Consider the following 16,131-nt stretch of genomic DNA (forward strand, 5'->3'; position numbering starts at 1 on the left):
CCTAGCCACAATGTGGTAAAATAAAGAATTTAAGGTCAGCCCTTCCTTTGAATTCACTTGCAAAGGACCACAGCATTTTAGACCATAAGATTTTTCTCTTTGACTCACAGTGTAGTACTACATACTTGTTTAGTCTTCATGAATGCTTTGCTCTCATTTCACTAAATGTTAATTTGCATGAGATACTTGTGGCTTTAAAGAGACAGCATTAGCTCTCTGTGTCTATCAATCTAATTTCCTTGCATCTGAAAACAATCACAGAGTTCTGGAGAACATCCTCGACATCTCTGTTTTGACAGGAGGTACGCTCATTTCTAAGTGAATACACAAAAAATAAAGATGTTAGTCATATTTTATTATGTTCACACAAGTGGCACTTAAAGAATGCAGTCCAAATACATTATTCTTCAGATCGTGTACATTTTTAACTTTCCTGAGGAAAGCATACCTTAATTAGCCAGCTGCAATCCAAATTATAGTTTCTCATTTGTTAAAGCTGTTAAAATACCTTAAATCAGCTGCATATGTCTGAAATAATAATGAAAATAACTGCATTAGCAAAACTTATCTGAATGCGAGAGGGCTATAAATAGATAGGGGGTGAATTGGACAGTCGGCAGATTCTGAGTTGGAATAAAAACATCTTACTTAAGCCAAAAACATGGCAACCAATATTTTCTGTTATAAAAATATTTGAGATGAATTTAGGTTTTATGAAAGCTGTCAGAAGCTGAAATGAATAGCAGAAGTTACCTGTTTATTTACAAGCCAATGCTAATACCTGAAGTGTAAAGCAAGGCACCTTACAAGCAATGACAGCAAACCTTTGATTGTATTCAAAAATCCTTTTTGCCAGGGGATGAGAATGACTTGTATGTTCATGCTCTCTTGGAGTAACCTCTGTGTTGATAACGCTTGTCATTTGAGCAAATGGTATGACAGGTCTGTGAAGTGGATTACTACTGTCCACTAGAGGCTGTAATGAGACCAACAATGTCATTTTATGACAGATTGGAGGCTGGGACTTTAACGATCAATAATTGTGAAATTACTTTTCATGCTCAATACATTGTCAATCCCTGGATTTCCCTGTGAATGTTTAACAAAAAAATAATTCCAATGTATTACACCCCTTATTCTCTCATTTTCCGTATGTACCATTAATGGTATAAAATGTGCAGCGTAGATGACACACTAAAGCTAGTCAATTGAAACACAATTTCTTCTAGACAGTGTGCATCTTGCATGTAAAATTGCTTAATATCTTTTGGTCAATGCTATATTCCACTGGGCATCATATCAGCTTCAGCACATCACCAGCAGTAAATAAAAATGCTCGAGTTGACGTGGGTTCTTGTGTCCCACTCACTGCTTTCATCAACACCTCCATATTTTGTGGAATTCTTTGTGGAGGGAATATACTGAGGCCCAGTGTAGGCCCTCAGCAGGGGAGCTGCAAGGCACAAGGATGTCTTGTGACACATTTATATATCCCGTGTGTCAGTCAATGTTCATAGAGGCATAGTCCTCTCATCCCTCACCTGTTATATATCAAGTCAAAAAGGAGGTGAGAATGGTTTATGCACCTGACGTGGCTGGTGGCGGTTGTGGCGCTTTCCAGAGCCAGTGGGCTAAGGCTGCCTGCTGGCTCAGGAAAACTATTGCTTTGACTTACAGTGGACCTACATTTTGGGAATCTCTTTGCTACTCTGAAGCAGAAACACAGATAAGATGTAAAAACCTAGAGCCTGGAGGGTGGCAAAAAATGAGGGTCCTGAGGCAAACACCATAGCCACAGAGTGGAAGAACACACAAGCCTATTACATGAGCCTGCTGCAGAAGGAAACGTTGCCCAAAGCTTGCTTCAGCATGAATGTGGCTTCTCTTTCTCTGCGTGTGCCACACCTCTTGGCAAGGTGAACAGTTTGAGAAGGAAAGATTCCTTTCTCCTGAGGTAACACTCTGTACTACTGGAATAAAAAAGGTGGCAGACAGGAGAATGCCATGTACTCACAACTGAACCTTGATGATAGGTTTGAATTTCTCCAGGGCTTTCACTTGATTTTCAGTAATCTCCAGTCTTTGTCTCTCTCCCTTGGTTCCTTTTATTAAATCAATGAACCTTACATTAGCTAGGTGAATATAATTTTGCTGTCTGCTTTGCTGCTGTAGATTCACTGTCTTGTAGTGCTGAGTGGCACGTTTGTCCAGACATCTTGGCCTGTTGCTGCTTCTGTCCCCAGACCACTCCTAGAGCAGAATATCATGTTGGTTTTCATAGTGAACCTGAACTAAAGATGCAGAAGGTGCTGTAGTAAAAAATTCTTATGTTTCATAAAGGTAGTCTGTATTACAGTATCAACTCTAAAGCAAGAGCACTGCAGTTTACAATGTTATTACTATGTTCTTTAGCAATTATGGTGAGCTAGTACAGTCATTTATAGAAAGGCCTATGCTGATCTGCACAATGACAGGCTGAGTCCTAGGGTACTTTGCATCTAGACTCTAACACTAGATTTAATGCTAAATATATAGGCTAATATATAATGGACACATAGGAGGTATACCTGCACTAGAAACCTGGTAGCTTGGAGCCTATTGTTGTGGCAAATTCATACAAGCTGCATTAAATGGCCTGGTCTGGATGGCCATGTTACATGGAGTGCACATCTCAGGCCCTTCTGAGGCCTGTGACCCCACAGCGCCCAGCTCTGTGGAGCTGGTGGTTAACAGCCTTTGGTATTTATGAAACATTTTTTGCAATGTCCTTGGGGTGTGGAGAGGCCTTCTCTGTGCTCTACTTCTCCTCCTGATGCCAAATCAGTGAATGGCTTCTTATGTACTTCTGTCGGGTTGCATGCAAGCATAGCAGCCTGCTGTCCTTTCCTTTCCCTGGGTTGCATTTACCCCATTCATTGCTTCCATAAGTTATTTCTCTAAGTTGTACCTGCCTTAATAAGTTGATTTTTTTTTTTTTTTCACTTACATAGCAGACTGAGACAGTCCAGAAGGAGGATGTTTTCTGTGGTCTTGGTTTTGCATCCATGTTTGCTACTTGCCCATCACTGCAGTTTATGGCACTTGCAGAGACCTGCGTTGAGAGAAGAGAGTAACAAGCTGACGCTGGAATGCCAGGGAAGTGTAAGTTGCCATAGTGGGTGGGGGGAGAGGCTCACAGTGGTCTGCATACAGCTGGGAGAGATGCAAAGAGGTCTTAGATGAAACCAGTGCTGAGGAATCAAGAGAGTCAGTACCCAAACATGCGTGGTTTAGCCCTGCCTGTCTTGTAGTTCAGTGACGGTATGAGTCAGAGCCTCTTTGGTCTGAATGAAGTGGAAGGTACTTTCTACAAAGCAACTCAAGCATATGCCAAGGATCCGGATAAATAAAACTAATTCAGAAAAAGGGAGTGGGATGCAGGCTCTTGCTCTAAATCACTTCACAAGTTCTCCACAGCAAAATGCAATATGGCATCTTAAATAAAATCACCCTCTTCTGACTCTCGCAGAGGCTGCTTCAGAGCATTCCCTGGCTTCCAGCACAGTTTTATTTCCTCCCTTAGAGAGACAGACCAGCCTTGACTGAGCAACCGATTTTCATGCATCCTTTAAACCAGCATTCCCTGCCATTTCTGAAGGACAGCACGCGTCGCTAGCTGTTTCTTTCCCCTTAAACAATATAGGTTTGGGTTGTGTGGTTTTTTTTTTTTTTTTTTTCCCCTCCCCATCTCATTTCTTTCCGCCTGCAAAGTGATTTGAGATCCGCTCAACGCAGCCTGCCACAGGAGCGGGGACTTCTCTGGAACACCGGCGTGCGCAGGGTTTAAGCCCACCGTAGACAGCCAGCCTGGCCTTTGAAGTGTTACAAGGGGAAGGAGGAGGTAAGTGTCGAGACGAGCCCCCCTGCCCCCTTCCCCGCCCCCGGGCAGCGTGCGGCGGCCCCGCAAAGGGTTAAGGCCGCCTTGGCCCGGCGGTGCCGTGCGTATGCAATAATCTGTGTGGCTCTCTTGGCCGCCTGCCAGAGTGTTGCCTTGCCTCCTCCTCCTCCTCCTCCACCTCCTCCTCCCTTCTCCCCCCTCCCTCTCCCCCCCCCGCCTTTTGCATGAAGTAGGATCCTTGAGCTGTTGCAGAGGCAGCCAACTGCTCCATATTTGGCTTCTATTACCCATTTACATGCTGGAGAGAGGAGAGGGAGCGAGCGCTGTACCGCAGACATCATTTCTACTACAGTGGTGGAGACATCCCGGACCTGTGTCACTGCAGGGGGAAGAAAAAAAGCCAAACAAACAAAAAAGCAGACCCAACCCCCGTGATCAGCTAGGAAGACATTTGTGTGCGAGTCTCTCTCTGACCCCCCCACCCCCGCCAACCCCACCTCCACTGACACTTTACAGTAAGTGGCTTTTTCTTCCTCCTCTGCTTTCTGCCTCCTCCACCCCCACCCCGGCTTCTTCCCTTGTTTAGGCTGCAAACCTCCGGCGATTTCCAGCTGGAAAAACAGGGGGCGGGGGGAGGAGGAAGAGAGCGCAGTGCCCACCCCGCCGCGGGGCTGCAGCCGCCTCGCTGCGGCCGCCCTGGCCCGGCCCGGCCCGGCCCGCAGGCGCTGCCGCCGCGGGCTCGGCCTTGCGGGGGGAGAGGGAGGGAGCGAGGAGAGGGGGCGCCCGCGAAATGACCGAGGGCGCCGCGGAGGGAGCGGGTGGGATGCGGGGACACGGGAGGGAGCAGGGGACAGGGCGGCCCCACAGCGGGAGCCGCTCTGTACAGCCCTGCCCCCCCGCCGGCTCCTTCCTCCTTCCTCACCCCCCTCTCCCTCCCTCCCTCCCGCTTCCCCCGGCCCGGGCGGGGTGTGGGTGGCCGCGGGGACGGTGGACATTTTGCGAGCCGCGGCTGCCCCCGGTGCGGCGGCGGACTCGGGGTGTGTGAGACTGCGCTGTGAGAATGTGTGTGTGTGCGGGGGGGAGGGGGGGTGCTGTGCGTGACTGTGACCGTGAGTGTGTGTGTGTGTGTGTGTATGTTGTGTGCGGGGTGCGGTGCGTGTGTGCGGTGCCGTGCGTGTGTATGTGTTTGCGGGGGGTGCGGTGCGTGTGTCTGTGTGTGCGGAGGGTGCCGGTACGTGCGGTGCCGTGCCGTGTGTGTGTGTGTGAGTGCGGAGGGTGCGGTGCCGGTGCGGTGGATGTGTGTGTGTGTGTGTGTGTGTGCGTGCATGTGTGTCAGCGCGGTGCGGGGGGGGCCGTGCGGGGCGCGTACGCCGGGCGGACCCGGCGGGGCGCAGCGCGGGGCCGGTCGCCGGCAGGGCCGGTCGCCGCCGCCGCACGGCGTATGTAGTACGGGGCTGGGCGGCTGCCGGAGGGTGAATGAAGCGAGGAGGAGGCGGCGGAGGAGGCGGCGCTGGCGCTGGGATGTGCCCGGCAGCAGCCCCGCTCCGCTTCACTCAGGGCCCAGGCCGGCTGCAGACGCCACCCGGTACTGCCGGGAGGGACGGGGCGGGAGGGATGGGGGAAAGGGAGCGCCGGGGGGGCCACCGCCCCGCCGCCCGTCCGCGGCCGGGGGGTCTGGCCGGCGGAGCCCCGCGGGGGAGCGGGGCCGGGGCTCCCCCCACCACCGCCGCCGCCCCGGGGCTCAGCTCGCCGCCAGCGGCGGCCGCTGCCCTCCTGCCGCTCACCGATCCCCCGCCACCTCCGGGTTTGCTTGGGTCGGGTGGGGGGTGGTTGGGTTGCGGGGTTTTAGGGTGGGTTGGTGGTGGTTCGGCTTTTTTTATTTTATTTTTTTTTTGTTGTTGTTCCTAAGGCATCGTAATTTACTGGCAGAAAAACAAATAAATGACCCCGTGTACGGTTGTGGGTGCTGAATCCGTCAATGCGATTCCTGAGAATATTAAAGTCTAAATTAAAGCGTGCTGGAAAAGCATTAGCTCCTACTGTAATAGTAATAGCGGTAATAATAAAATGACAGAATTGGGAGCGATTTACATGTTATTGAAGAGGAGGAATTGCTGAAGAGTAATAATAGAAAAGAAAACAAGTCGGAAGCCCGTTATATAATGCACTGTGTAGACAACGAGAGCGACAGGCTATTTTTATTTTGTTTACCGTATGCTGTGTAATAGGGACTCCTCCGAGCAGCATCTCTCCCCCGTGAGCCCGAACTCCAGATAGAATTGGGGAAAAATTTTAAGCATTCCTGTTACGCCCAGACGAAGAAATCCGGGTTTGTAAAACCTTCCTCTTTACAAATGATTTCTGTGTACTGATCGGCAGGGGTGTGCAGGTAGATGACCTTTGCTGGAGACCTTTTCCCTTTCATATGGTAAAGAAATTCATATTTTGTAACACAGCTTACACTTTAACCTTTAACGCTCATGGTTATGTATTTTATGCAGTAATGGTTACTTTACGTGTCAGATATGGTCAGGCATAGTGAGTTACTGTGCTGACACACCGAGAAGTCAAGGACTTTTAATTTCAGTTTCGAATGAAGCCTTCCCCTAAAGGAAAATCCCGGGTTCGTGTTAATCTATTTCTGTTCTGGGTGATGGAGACGGTGCAATTTTATCATAAGGAGCAGGGGTTATGAATGGGGGAGAGGGAAATTGAGAATGGTCAGGGAAAATGTTACGCTGTGGTTATTTTTGTGATGTGAGATAATAGTAGTAATTGTACGTTATTGCACCTAATTTGTTCATAAAACCGGCCCGGTATTTTACAGACAGCAGTTATTTTGAAAGGGTGCCTGTAATCTCACTTTTTACATAAGGCAGAGGTCGATAGGTTTTCCTCCGTACTCGGCTGTCTGTCTGTCTCTCTCATCATGTAGCGACATGTCAGCGGTGCAGGCTTTCAGCTTGCTTACTCCAGCCCTGATCAGTCATGTAATTAGATCAGGCTGCCATGGTAACAGACAGGATTCACCGTATTCACCGTCCAGCCAGGTGTGTGTGTGTGGCTGGCAGGCGACCCAGAGGGCTACCGCCAGCCCTGTGTGTGCTGTGGGCACCGCCTCGGGCTTGCCGAAAATTGAAGGATGCCGGTGGTGGGTTCCTAATGGCTGAACTTCTTGGGAAGAGTGTTCTTTGCCTGCGGTGGTGTCAGGCAGACGGGACCGTACGTGGCACACTTAGCAGGTTAGCCAAATCGTCAGCTCCACTTGAGTGTATTACTAGCAAATTAATGAAGCTGTGGTACTTCGTAAAAATGCTTTTGGCTTATAAAAGCTTGCATAAAAGTTTCTTTGGAGTTTTCCTTTTTTTTTTTTTTCTTTTTCTTCCCCCCCCACCCCGTCTGTCTGAGTTAACCGTTTGGTGGCTGTCATGTTGTTTGGAACAGTTCCCATTCCAGCATTCACATTTTAGGCCACAGGTTTGTTAGTCTTCACTCGTGTACTGTACTTTACATCCTCTGGCTGATAAAACGAAAATCAGTGATACTTGATATCACTGTTGTCACTCTAGATTTGCTAAGCCTTGTTATAGTTCTTAGCAAGGTTTTGTGTTTTAAGTTAAAGCTGACTGCAGTTTCTCTTGATAAAATCCTAAGTATATACTACTAAAACCAATTTTCTCCTCAGCAAACACTTCATTTCCAGTACTTCTTTCATTTCCAATATTTCTTTCATATTTATTTTTTTGTGTTTGTGCTCATCAAAATATTATAGCCACAGAGCAGGAGACTTTTTGCCACAGTTTATAATACCTTGAAAGAATATGCAATATAATTAGCTTCGAACTGCATGGTGCTCTTAAAAACATGTTTCATCAAGCAATGTATATTTGTCTTCATTCTCAGTGTTTAAACATCACTCTTTTAAGCCACTTCTCCACACATGTAGGTACAATTTTTTAAAAGCACTAAATTTGGCACTGTGTTCTATGTCATAAATCTGGAGTGACTCCAGGGGACGGGATTGTGAGCCACTTACATGGGTGTATATCTAGAATAACTCCATTTATTGGACTTAATCCAGGCATGTAGTAGAATAACCGAGCTCAGAAAGTGATCTGCTGCGTATCACTGTTATTTTCTCTATATTACTTTTCATGGCAAAAAGCACTGTGGGTTTAAATAGGATTTTTGCCTGATTAAGAAGCTGCATTAAGTGTCTGTAGAAGTGGGTAACACCCCTATTCCAGTCACTAATCTTGTGTGCACTTACACTAATATTGAACTTGGCCCAGAGGATTTCGTGTCTCGATGAGAAATCATCAGCACCCACAGCTCCTGAGCATTTGTAAGTACCAGGCAGGAGCATAAAGCAATCTAGAAATAGCTCTAAAATAGATATTTTAATCTCTCTGGTGCTGAAGCAGTGAAGCTGAAGGAGGAGGTAATGAGAAATGCCTGTTGGTGGTTCAGCTCTTGTGGTAACAGGCAGCTAGTGGTCTTGGGTCTGGTGTGATGAGTTTGCAGGTCTCAGCCTGCTTGCTGAACAGAGGTGTTTCTTCTCAGAAGGACGGGGGACAGGGCATTTGCAGGCAGTTTTCTGCACCCAAAGAGCAGCTTTTCAGTGCCTCGGCTTCTTCTGGTTAGGAGAGAATATCCTCGGCTCAGTGTGTCTGCTTCTGTTTGGGTCTCCATACTGAGGAGGTGGCTTGAAATAGAAGAGCTTGTTAGGAGGACTGGCTGGAGAGAGTGGAATAGTCGCACACAGGACGACTCCTGTAGTGTGAGCCTTTGTGTGCCGCATGCTGCTTATACATATTTTATTGTAAGACAAATTACCTGTGTGACTAAGAGTGTTAGAAAGTAATTACTTTCAAAAAGGCCATATATACATAGTTAAAAGACTTTTTGAAAATAAACAATGCAACTTTTATTCTTTGCCTTTCTGGCCTGATTGAATTTATTTAGAGAAGTTGAGAAAAACAGTCTTGTTTTAAAAGACATTTACAAGAGGCCTGGAATTTCACTTAACAAAATTTTTTATGTAATAGATCCGGTGGCCTAGTTTCCCATTAATTAAGAAAATAGACGCTTGGATGCAGTCACCTGAAAATCAACTAAGGATTTAAATGTTAAAATTTAAAAATAATTGTTTTAGTGACATAACTAGTAAAACAAAATCAAGGCCTAATTTTCCCCTTGCCGAAGTTTAGCAGCCCCTCTTAGTAGATGGCAGTCAGGATTATCATTGTCATTGTTCATACAGTGCACTTCTTTTGTTGTGGTGTACTAATTGAAGGGGAAATGCAATAAGGCAGTATGGCAGGCTGTAAAGGAAATGCGTGTCAGAATTGCATAGGTGGACTGAAAGCGCTGGTTGGCTGCAAACCTACTCCAGCGTGTGAGGCAGCTCACTCTGATGCTGCTTGAGACAAGTCGGGCTGTGTGACAGCCTCAGCTGTAAGCATGCAGGCTGTGAATGATCTGCCTGTTCTGGAGAACCGTGCGGGTATGGTGTGTACAATTCAGAGAGTGCAGGTAACAGATTTAGTTGTAGGTATCTTCTGAGACTGCTGCTGTAACCAACTCTGCGTTAACAGATAAAAATATAATTAGCACAAGAAACAGAAGTGTGGCAGGCTCGGCTCAGGTAAATATTTCATTGCAAAGAACTGACATGCTATATTCCAGTGACTTCAATAGCCTAAGCTTTGCAAAGTGAAAATCCTGACCTCATCCTTTCATTTTACTTTATGCAAGTGTGATAAAAAAATAAATAGGTGTTTGGATGAAGGCACTGTGTTTTGGAGTTTTATTCAGTGGTTCACTTTCTTTATTTAAGAAAGTGGAAGTTTTTACTCTGTTCTGGCTGAGGTGATGCATGACTAATGTTTTAAAATGTAAGAAACTTTGTAGACTCCTGACTTTTGCAAAAAGACAGAAACCAGATCTGTGACCATAATTCCTTTCTGATCTCAATGCATGTGTTGAGAATGTAATTCTTCGTGATTTTTTTTTTTCTCTCAAAGCTGTAGTCTGAGGTGGTCGTACAACCATGTGCAGATCTGTATGCGTTCATTGGTCCCAGTCTGCAAAGTTACTTTAGTACATGTCCCAGTAAGGGTTTTGCTGAATAAGAATTGAATAAAGAACCTATCTAGAGTTTAATATGCATGCAAATCCTTCCATAAATAGGAACTAGTAAGTATGCTCATAACTGAAACAACAGAAATGCTTCTCAGTGAGGGGGAAACGGTCCCACTAAATCCTTTCATTGTACCAAGAGTGATAAAAATATTTGGTGAGATTCCAAGTGGAAAACCCAAACGAATTTTGTTTAATAAGTGATGTCAGCAGAAATTCAGTGCTGGCTTTCATAATTTTACTGAGCAAAATTACAGAAATTAAAAAAAAAATCACATCAGTAGAATTTTGCTTTGTTGATATTATTTGGGAGTTTTCAGTAGTAGGCATCGATTATAGCATACCCCCATTAATGACAAAATAGTGTACAAGATAAAGTCACGTTCCAAATGGTGATTATTTTTCACCTAATAGTAGTAGTTGCAGCAGTATGTTTTCAGGATGCAGCTGCTTCTCAAATAAAATATGTTCTGTTGGCGGTGAAGACAGTCATCTCAACTCGCTTATGATTCTTCACCTCATTAAGATCACATTTAGGAAAAGAGCACTCAGTCTGAATAAATGGGCTCTACTCTCTACTGTATGTTCTCTGTCTGCAGGATTAAATCTATAGTTTATTTGTACTTGAGTAGTAGCAGAAGCAGCCTCTCTCAGTCTTCATTGTGATGTCTTAGCATGTTGTAAATTGCTTGACTCTTAACTGTGCTTTTGTTTCCTTTTATTTTGGTTTCCATCTCTTCAACTCCTGGATCAACAGTCACATCGCAGGCCAAACCAGATGGGCAAGCAATACAAGCTGTGAATTTATTCTTGACCCTGTAGGACAGTGACCACTTTCATTTTTGTCTTCACCATACAGTTATGCACTGCCAATAAGGTGAGAATGCGATGCTTTTATCTTCCTATAACAAGTGTACACTGTCTGATCTGGGCTTTAAGAAACGTGCACACGTTCCTGGTGTCTGTATGATTACCTACCCGTGATACGTTTGTACTTCCCTTGCCTGGCAGTAGAGGTCCTTGAGAAACTCTGCTCAGAAAAATTCCATTAACTCTGGTGACTCAGTTCAGTGACTAACAGGACAAATGGGTTCCAGATGAGTGGTTTTACGCTCACCTCAGGTCAGAGCATATTCAGTTACTAAAAGATGATAGTATGAATGGAAAAGTTGACACTTTGATTTTTGTTATAAAATGCCACATGTAAAATTGTATAAACCCTTCCTGCACTTTTATGAATATTTTCGGTGGTTCCCGATGCTTGCCACCTGCTTGACTTTTCCACTGTCCCGAGTTCCTCCGATGCATTAAACTTTGTCTGGCATAAGAATACTTCCTAGGATGACTAGTCACTACTAATGTCTCTAGGTGTCCTTTACTCTGGTTTGAGGAATCTTTTAAATTCTTCTGATTTTGTTCCGTGAAATGCCGTAGTTAGACAGGATATAATAGTGCACATATATCAGTCTGCTTGCCCTTTCCTCTCTCTCTTCTTCCCGTATGGTTGTGGAGAATACCTTTAAAAAACCAAGTCCCAAGACTCAACAATCTTACTGCCAATAAAAAGAACATAAATTTTAATTTTATTTCTTTAATCTGATTGTCATTAAGCCAGCCTGTTTTTTTGGACCTGTTCTATGATTTTTAAGTGCTTGGGATTGGCGATACTGCTAATACTTAAAAAAAAAAAAGATAAAGGGTCATAATAAAATTGCTTGTGTCTTTAAATGAAAGAAAATTAAATATAATGATTACTTGAAGAAAATCAAAGTTGGTTTTTGTTTTTTTTTTTTTTTAATTTACTACCAGAAAATTTAATTACTGTAGCGCTCTATGTATGCGAGGCTGATCAGAAAGTCTCCATTGCAGAATACCTTTTTAATGTATACAGCATGTCATAGCAAAGTATGCAGCCCATAATTTACATTTTATTGTGGCTGTGGGGAAGGGTGCTGTGTTTTAAGGGAAGTTGCCCAGGCAAGTAGTTAGGTACGAAGACGTGCCTGTTATGGTTTACAAATGATCCTGAGTGGTGGGGGTGTATTTTAACCACTGTAACTCTTCAGACCGATAAGAATTTTTGAGAGTGAGAAACCACACAAAGTGCCCCGTGCACTGACACACTTTGTCTTTCCATTTTGGAAGAAAACTGACTTGGTAGCAGCTATTGACTTCGGAGATAGAAGGAAGGTTTTTTTAAGACATTATCATTTCCACAAAGCTTTTCATTTTTTTTCAGGATTAGCTTGAGTTGTATGAAAATGTATTTATTTGAAGAAGTGATTACTTCATGAAAGCCTTGTATTTCTTAATTAGAAAAAATAATAGTTTATACTGTATTGGTCAAATGCTGTGAATAATCAGATTGTCTTACCCACAATGTATTGCTAAGTCACCTTGAATATTTTAGCATCTGGTATTTTCTGCAGTTGCAGGAGACAGAGTATATATTAGATGTTAAGCAAACATTTTGGATAAAAAATGTAACCTAGTGAAGTCTGGTGCAGAGGCATGACAGGAATATGGTTATAAACTGCTGTTTTCTCTATACTAGCTCAGCTTTGAAGTATAGTGTCGTATTTGTGAACCTTAGATTTAGTTCAGTTTCTTTTCTTGTTGGACATTTTAGTCACTGAATTTGGGGTATTTCTGTTGACCTCATTAGTTAGTACTTGTCTTCTCTATGGAACGGTCAAAATCAGGCCCACTGTAAAACTAAGTAAGTGAGATAAAAGTTGTTGTGATAGACACTACCTACTTACAAACGTTCTCTCTCTCACTGGGAGAAACAGGCAGTAGCTCGCAGTAGTAACACATGAAAGAAACATGACCTGGCACCATGCAGTGAGCGGCCACCGATAAGATTCACTGCTCAAGACAGAACATCTCATACTCAGGCCCATTGTCTCTGGGGATTTCTCATTTATTTTGGGGTGAAGGTGGTGACAGCTCTGCTCTTGTTTTAGGCAGACCTGGGTTTTTACCGTGGAGTCTGTCAGAGGGATTAAACATTGGACACATTTGAACGCGTCCAAAAATGAGATCTCAGAAACTGTTCTTGAGACCTAATGCATTTGTGGCTTTACTCACCTGAGGATTTGTGTGGCTTCAGGGGGTAATGTCGCTGCTGTGTGTGAGCTCCAGGTGTGCTTACCCTTCCAAATCAAGCAGGAGCATTTTTTCCAGAGCCTGTGAAGCATCTTTCCTGGACAAGAAAATGTGATTATTAAAATAAAATGAAAAGAAATAAATAGATACAGCTTTTTTTTTTTTTTTAATTTTAGCCTTCTCTACTGTTATTTGTTTTGTTATTCTCTCTATTGTTATTTGTTCACAGCATGCACTGCCTCCTTCCACGTAGGCAAATGGCTCAATGCTTTCTTTTAAACAGTTGTCTTGAGAGGATTTTGCATGATACACTGGACATTTTAACAATTAAAGAGTTCTTTTTAATCTTTTCCACTGTCAAGTCACTTGGTATTTATTAATCATACTATAGTACTGGGTTGAATTTACAACTGCAACCCATTTGTAAAAATTTTTTTGGGGTGGAATTTTCAATAATTATGTCTGTATACACTATCTAGCTTATTTTGTACATAAGATGTAATTTCTGTTTTATGCAGGCTTCTGGCTGCTGCTCTCTGTAAATGGACAACAGTCTGCCCTTTTAAAATACTTAATAGTGACTACAAAAGAGTCAGTCTCTCTATATTACTGTGTGCAATGGTAGCTTTTTGGTTGTCATATCAGTGCCCTTGTACGATAGCTGGTTTTATTTCTTCCCTCTCGTACTGTCTATGGAGGCCTGCAGTAGATGTAGGGCTAAAAGAAGATAGGCAATGGAGATTTTAACATGTTAAGAGCACAAGTGAAATGGAACTGTGAACTAGATATAATAGGATAATAATTAGAAATAATTTTAATTTTTTTTAATCATTTGTTTTGTGTGTGGATAACTCAAAGGTAAATTAAATGAAACGATGTGAGTGCAGGCATTGTCTTTGATACGAAGCTTTGTGGTCTCCTCACCTCAGCTGTAATCTTTCATGTTTTTGCTCTGTTGTCCCTTCAGCAGATACTGAAGATCTGGTGTCTGACTGATAGAAAGTTTCATACACAGTCTGAAGTGTAAATAGAGTTAGGTGTAGTGGTCTGTCTACGTAAAAATATAAGGCACATGTTCATAATGTGATACAAACCACGATCCGAGGTTTGATTCACCTTCCACCTTGGTATTTTAAAAAGGTGTATCAAATGGAATAAGAGACTTGCTGTCCCACACATTGCAACTTGTTAATGTTACTTTAAAAGTGTGGGCTTTTGGATGTTACTGTAAGTATGCGTTGGAGAGTTCTGTGTCCTGGGGGCCAAAAGGTGATGAGGTAACCAGATGTGATGTGAAGTTGTGTAGAAGCCTGAGTCCATGTGTGCGCCCTCCTCCTGAATGTGGTTTTGGGTGAAAGTCAGCCTTCCTTACCAGGGGGTATAGTTTGCTCAAAAGTTAGCCCAGGTGACAGCATCTGGATTTAAATGTGTTGACTCAGAGGTTTCTCATAGTGAGACACTGATGGAGGCAAACTCCAAATTTGATATTTGCTTCTTTATTTTCTCATCAACTACTTATTTTGGAACTGGCTGTAAACCTGACTAGGATTTTTTGAGTCACTCTTTGCACTATAAAAATGTACAAATCTTAAAGTGTATCTCATTCATATTGGAGTGTGGTTGTGACTGTTACCATATTTTTGTTTGTTAGATACGCAAAGGCATGAAGGCCTTTTCAGTTTTGTATATTTAACATTTCTGTGAGGCCAGCTGCTTAAAAGAAAGTCTGGCTTTAATGGAGAAGGATAATTACAAAAAGCAGGCTTAATCCTTCTTTACTGTGCTCAGAAATTTTGTACTTGTGAATATTTTCTCATTGGTGCAGTTCCTTTTCAGGGCCATGTGTAGTAGCTGAATAGAAAGTAGATACATAATGGTTTGAAAATTCACTGTATACAAGGGGAAAAAAATTCCTAGTAGGTTATTACAGTACAAGAAGTTGTAACTTTATTCTCCATGTACCACTAGCTGTTAAAAGCCCATAGCACTAATCATATGTACTACATTTTTATTTACAGATTAGTAGGCTCTACTCTGACATATGACTAACAGGGAAGCCCCTCCCTTTAACAGTTGTATGTCATCTGCTTCAGAGAACTAATTACTTGGCAATTCCCATTTGATAATTCCCTCTTTATTTTCTGATGAGTTACTTAACAGTGATGAGCTTGTTGAGCAGAATACCGTGCTTAATCTGTGCTTCAGAAACTACAGTGCAGGCCTGGGGATATCATTGTTTTTGAAATGCTGTTTAGCCTTGCCATAGGAACATTGAAACAACACTAAGACATGTGAACAGTTCGCAGTTAACAGCTGAACGTGAGTGATGCACAGCTTTTGCCAAAAAAAAAGGGAAGGGTTTAGATTATGGTTGCACTGCGAACAGAATCTTAAATACATAATTTCTCAAAAAAAGCCAAAACTAAGCCTAATGTAATTTAGACGTCAAGAAGCAGAAGCTTGTGTCAGAGATGCCTTCTATGTATCATTGCTTCTCTTCACTGAAATAATCAATTTAATGGAAATTTTTTTCTTTTAAAAAACCTAGTGTTTCTTGTAATACCTATCTGACAGTAATACCTGATTCCTGATGATTATTGTGTTCTTTTAATATTGAGATACTTAGATAAGTTTTTACTGTGTTTTCTTTGCTGTTACCTGTCTTTTTCATTCTTCCCCAATCCCTTTTCACATTCTTTTACTCTAGTGGCCACAGCAACCCTTGTATCTGGCTGGGGAATGCATTGGAAGTCTCACTGCTAATTACAACATCGCAGTGTTTCTAGAGGGTACCTGAGTTCAGCAGTGCTTAGCTACAGCGCCAGGCGAGGGGATTTATGGGGTGAAGTGACATCAGCCCTGCTCGTGGCAGTCATGGTAAGGTCAAAGTGAGTCTCTCTTGCAGATCAGGAGTCAGATGGGTCCTGTTTATTACAGTGTCTCTGAAATTCAGCTATGCAAAACCATGCTGTTGAATTTAATAAGACTTTGTTACCGATTTCAGT

The 16,131-nt window shown here is 43.2% G+C and overlaps 1 protein-coding gene and 1 long non-coding RNA gene across 23 annotated transcripts in view; one reads left to right on the forward strand and one right to left on the reverse strand.

Moving 5' to 3' along the window:
- Positions 1-243: 243 nt before the first annotated feature.
- On the reverse strand, positions 244-4,287 carry LOC126641108 (uncharacterized). The gene is made up of 3 exons (XR_007629203.1): positions 4,165-4,287; positions 2,987-3,091; positions 244-2,250 (listed from the first exon to the last, which is right to left on the reverse strand). It is a non-coding gene; the product is annotated as an uncharacterized LOC126641108 (long non-coding RNA).
- Positions 3,752-16,131, forward strand: part of ATXN1 (ataxin 1) — a 222,030-nt gene continuing 209,650 nt past the window's right edge. For 7 of the 22 annotated variants that reach the window (XM_050309363.1, XM_050308364.1, XM_050308537.1 and 4 more), the window contains exons 1-2: positions 4,252-4,392; positions 10,776-10,895. The gene's annotated coding sequence lies outside the window, so the exon portion shown is untranslated. The other 15 variants (XM_050308700.1, XM_050309539.1, XM_050308033.1 and 12 more) reach the window with 12 other exon arrangements.

This window comes from Myiozetetes cayanensis, unplaced genomic scaffold (genome assembly GCF_022539395.1).
Source record: "Myiozetetes cayanensis isolate MyiCay16 unplaced genomic scaffold, myiCay2020 scf1, whole genome shotgun sequence".
Taxonomy (NCBI): domain Eukaryota; kingdom Metazoa; phylum Chordata; class Aves; order Passeriformes; family Tyrannidae; genus Myiozetetes; species Myiozetetes cayanensis.